We start from the raw sequence: 5,500 nt of genomic DNA on the forward strand, positions 1-5,500 counted from the left end.
TTCTGTAGCTGACTCCTCAGGAGGAGACGGTCCTGGTGCTTGCTGGACACTCTGGGACGTCCTGAAGACTTCTTCACTGCAGTCGAACCTCTCTCCTTGAAGTTCTTGATGATCCGGTAAATGGTTATTTTAGGTGCAATATTCTTTGTAGCAATTTCCTTGCATGTAAGGCCATTTTGATGCACCGCGATGATGGCTGCACGTGTTTCTTTGGAAGTAACCATTGCTAACAAGAACACAATGATAAAAGCGCTTCTTCCCTCCTTTTATAGCAATCAGTCTGCTCTTACAATCTAATTAGTATGATAGTGATTTCACCTGACTAGTACTCATTCACACTTTCACATGTGCTGCTGATATGATTAGTCAATTAATGTTAGCTGGTCATTTTGTGTCAGGATCAAAAAACTGTGATTTTTTTTTTTTTTGTGAATTAAGCTTTTAGTAATTATTTAAAATGCATCTGATCACTCTACACAATAATATTAAACGCATTTAAAATATATATTTTGCCCTCCATGCATTTCAACTCAAGAAAATACATTCACATATGTCCCAGACTTTATTTGGTGTCTATAACATGTGAACATATATTAATAAAAATCAGCTAGGAACACAGTTACAGTTTACAGTGTTAAAAAAATATCAATATTATAATGTCAAAAATAACATTATTAAATCAAATCATATAGCCTACAGTAAATGTAAATGTTACAGAGCGTAAGATTAGAAATGTATTTTCTTGCCCATGAAATACATTTTGAAATATACATTTTTATATGAAGGTTGAAATTAAATATATCTTTAATTTCAAAAATATATTTCATTTAGCTTCACTGTTTACAACATAGCATATATTTAAAATATATGTTTGTCAGATTTAAAAAAAAAAATTTATTTATTCATCTATTTAGTTTGTATTTTATTTTACTTTTCTTTACTTTTTTATTTATTATTGTTTTTTCTTGTCATATGGGATATTATTGGATTTGATATTTTAAAAAATTCACTATTTGTAAAACATTTTAGTTCCATTGATTTTGTATGAAACTTGATATTCTAATTGCATTAATATTGATATTTATCTGTAATATGAGCATATTATGATAGTAGAACATGTAGTGGTAGTGTATACAGAGTGGTTGGCTTTGTAGTCATATTCAAATTGTTGTTTATTCATGTGCTGTCATACAATATTTAAATATCATATATATATTTAAATGCCTCCCCTATATTGATTTTATTTATGTTCTGTTTATTTCAGAAACCTTAGTATTAACCTGTTAACCTGCACCTGCTTTGTTTAAAAAAAATATTAAATAAACTATCATAAACTATATATCATTTGACAGCTAAAACACTCAAGATCCATGTTCTGAGCTTGTTTTTTAAATCAATACACCAGAGAGGAAAGGGTTAACATAAATGCTGAAGGACCGGCCATTTAAACATGTACAAAGTGAACGGCAGTACTTATGGTGTGTTCAAGTCATGTCGGATAGATCGTATTTACGAGTTGAACGCACATGAACGCCACCACAAAGTCGTTATTACGAGTGGGAAACTCTACATTTTCTTTAAGCCCCGAGTTTCCGAGTTGGGGGCGTGTCAATGAGAAACATGGCGGAATCGATGTATGCAACGTCTGTAGGTGACGGTAAATTTTTGTTTAAATTGATAGTTTAGTTGTCCTATAAACTTAAATTGGTCATGTTCTTGTTACGCAGCTGAAATCCAAGTAAAAAAAAATGCAGACCCTGTTGTATTTTCTTGTAATTTATTAAAAGAAGGTACACCGCCATCTTGTGCCGACTAAACTGACTTGAACACACCTGACGTCGCAATTACGACTTGTCAACTCCTAAGAACTCGTAAGTACGAACGTCCCAGGAGGACTTGAACGCAGCATTACGTTTCATCGCCTATAGTTCTGCTCAGCTTGGACTATTCCAAGAAACACCAGCACACATTTCAAGGTAAGGGTCCACTCTTCAAAATGCATCCCACTTTTTAATCCAACACAATGAAAAAATAGGGGAAAAAACGAAAGATCCTCCTTTGTTTACATGAGCCAATCTCCGCACCGCAGTTTTTGTCTGTTTGAAGCCAGCCAATGCCTAGCCAGCAAAGTTTTGATGGATGGAAGTGTTAGCCAACCACAAGGACGTTTACAGTGATTGACAGTTTGCATAGTTGACGTAAGCAGGTTTGAAGAATAGCCGTGCACAAAGTTAGTGTGTGTTTGTGCGCTCTCTTCTTCACGCACGCTGCTTACACAGAACGTCGTCGCGGCGCTACACGGAGTATTTATCGGCGAGCGGATTTTCTCCGAAGCTTACATCTGAATCTCTCCATCATGGAATGTCGACTTTAGAAGAGTTTTTGTGGTGTTTGATAGTGTTTTGGAGGGCGTGATGTGAAGCAGTGGCGAAGAGCAGCAGAAAGACCCGGAGAGATGCATGACAGGCAGGGATAGCATTAGCACATAAGTTTCAACGTATATCTAGTTAAACTAAATTAAAATAAGAAATGGCAACTAGAAAAATAAGAAATAATTTTTTACTGATTTTGTTTTCAGATTTCAGTTTTTCAGTGTCTAATTTCAAGTAGTTCTTTTTTTCCAAGTGTGTGGGCTTTTTTAAATTAATTGTTATTTTATGGTTTTAATTTTATTTTCAGTTAGTTATAATAATCCTGTCAGTAAGCAGTTTCTTCTAGGTACTATAGGCATCCTTGATTCAGAACAAAAGGCCAAAAAACAAACTTGCTTCATTACTTGGCCCAGATGCTAATATGTCAGACCACTCAAACAAACAGAGCCATGTTTGGACAGCCAGGATGTTTTCCAGTATTCTGGGAAGAAAAAACTATGATGTTTTACTTAGTCAACTCTGCACATTAAAGTTGGACATAGAATTTTAACATAAAAAAACCCCAACTAATAATTGACTTGTAATGGCAATAGATCTCACTCTCTTTATCTTTCAGGTGACTTCACGAATTAACTTGGACATGAACTAATTAGTCATTAGCTAGTTAGCATGTGATAGTTGAATATTGTTTTGGGGGCAGGAGGTTCTTTCATCCGAGCGTTTGATTAGAGAGAGATGTGAGTGCTTAAATCGTGTGTAGCAGAGTTTAGCTGGTTGCCGCTCTTTAATAACATCTCTGAAATGCTGTGGCCACTGAGGCGTCTCCGCTCATTTTTTTCCCTCCCTTCGAATGCAGCGTTGATGATAGCGACCAGCAATTAAACTCCCCAATTGGAACTCAGTCAAGCGTAACCAGACAAGCATGTTTTCTTGCTTCTTTTTTTCAGTGACAGGACATCATATTTTTGTGTAAGCACCTTGTACTGTCATGTCTTGCTTTCTCGGGCTCTAAAAATGATGATGGTGTCTGAGAATAAGCTTAAAAAATGTGATCAAGTGTCATGGAGTTTGTAGTCTCTCAGTGCAGGAGCGGAGGATGAGAGCGTGTGGGAGGAGCTGGAGCAGTAAATATAGACGAACTGACAGATCCAGAGAGAACCAGGGGACAAATGAGAGTCCATAGAAAGAAATGAGGTGGAAGTGAAAAAATAGAGAGAGAGGCAAAAATACAATAGAAAGAAATGCAATAAAAAATGAAGCCCAAAAGGAATTGGTATTGCTCAGAGGTTGCCCTTTCATAGCTCAAGAGATTTAAAAGAACATTTCACTCAAAAATGAAAATCCTGTCATCATTTACTCACCATCATCTACTAAAACCATATGGGTTTCTTCAATGGAACATAAAGGAGACCTTGAAGACCGAAAAAACATATCAAAATAAATAAATAAATAAAATTAAATAATAATCTACAATATAAAGTATGTCGTGCCTTTAATGCTTTATACTAATCAATTGTACTGCATTATTATTATTATTATTTTATTCTATTGGGACAATCAATCCAGCAAAAATAAATAAATAAATAAATACAATTCTGTATGAGATCCAAATTATTTGTGTAATTATTTTAAAATATGACCTGTTTTATTTTCATTTTTGATAGGTTTACTAATTTTTGTGTTTTCTCACATTTTTATTATTTTTTGTTTCTTTTCTCTTTCTTTGTCTGTTTTTCTGTCGTTTTTATTATTATATTTATGATTAATCATTATATTTAAGATGCAAAAATATGGCCGCTATGTGTGCTTTTTCTAAATATTTTTCAATTTTTAGTAATGGTTTCCATGTGCAAAGTGCGTGTGGTGTAAATTTGGATCTTCTTTCAGGGTGGTCAGTGTTAATAACGAGCTCTTGATTAACAGATGCAGCGTGATGTCTTTTAAGCATCATGTTTGTAACAGATTCTTCAGGCCATAACAACACTGAATAATCTAAGCATTTATGACAGTTCTGGTGAGCAAGTTTTAGGAACACAACCACACACAATGCAGGTCTTTCATGGTTATTTATTTATACATCTTGGAGTCATATTTCAAATATATTTTTCCTCTAAAATAGTTCATTACAACTTTGCATATGGCAGAACAGCCAATCAGAGCTGCGCCGCCCACTAATGATCAATTCAACACCCACCGACATTCTTCAGCAGTAATGGGATTGGTTTTGTGAGTGTGCTGGTGACTTTCACAGATGGATCTTCAGGTTTGGTCAAGGGATTTGCCGTTATATTTTATTAAATGCACAGGTGAATCAATAACAAAAACAATCTGCCCAAAACAGGTTCTGCTCATATTTTAAAATTCAAAAAGTAAATAAAGTCTTATTTTATGACAATTAAGTACATTTCCCTATCACATTCCCATTAATGCAAAAAAAAAAAAAAGTGTCATGCCTTTAATTAGTGCTTTGTTATACTTTTGTTGTTGTATTTGTTGTATTTCATTAATTTTTACTGTATTACAAAAGTGACCGTCAATATCAAGCAAAATTAGAATTACACAAAGTGAAACAAAATTATTACACTAAAAATAAAGTGCTCTTAAGTGTCATGGACATGTCAAAATACAAAATATAATAATAATAATAATAATAAAGCTTACAGGCATAATTATCTGTATGCTATTTTTTCCTCATTATTTTAGAATGAAATGACCTGAATGTTCACCCTTGTATTCTCAACAGCATAACGCAGTAATCATAGTAGCTAGAAGCGCATGTGAGAGTAAGATCCATAGTGAACTTTCACCAGTGCTTCAAATGGGAATCAACCGATGTCCTCCGGGAGGAACAGGAAATGGCCTTTCTCATGGTACATTCCACCTCTACTCACACCGATAATGCTACATGTGTTGTTATGCTTCATTCTCTGATCATATTTGAGTCATACATCAGAAGTCACTGGTAGTAGATGAACACACAAGTGAGTCTGAAAAGTTACAAAAACCAATGTGTCAAACGTTCCAAATTGATTTCCCATTGGTAGCATATCAATCGATAATAAAGTCTCATTGGCCCCTGATCTTTATATACTAAATACGAATGCCACATTAAATGTATTGCAACAAGA

The sequence above is a fragment of the Sinocyclocheilus rhinocerous genome, unplaced genomic scaffold, assembly GCF_001515625.1.
Source record: "Sinocyclocheilus rhinocerous isolate Xijiao unplaced genomic scaffold, SAMN03320098_v1.1 scaffold730, whole genome shotgun sequence".
Lineage (NCBI taxonomy): Eukaryota > Metazoa > Chordata > Actinopteri > Cypriniformes > Cyprinidae > Sinocyclocheilus > Sinocyclocheilus rhinocerous.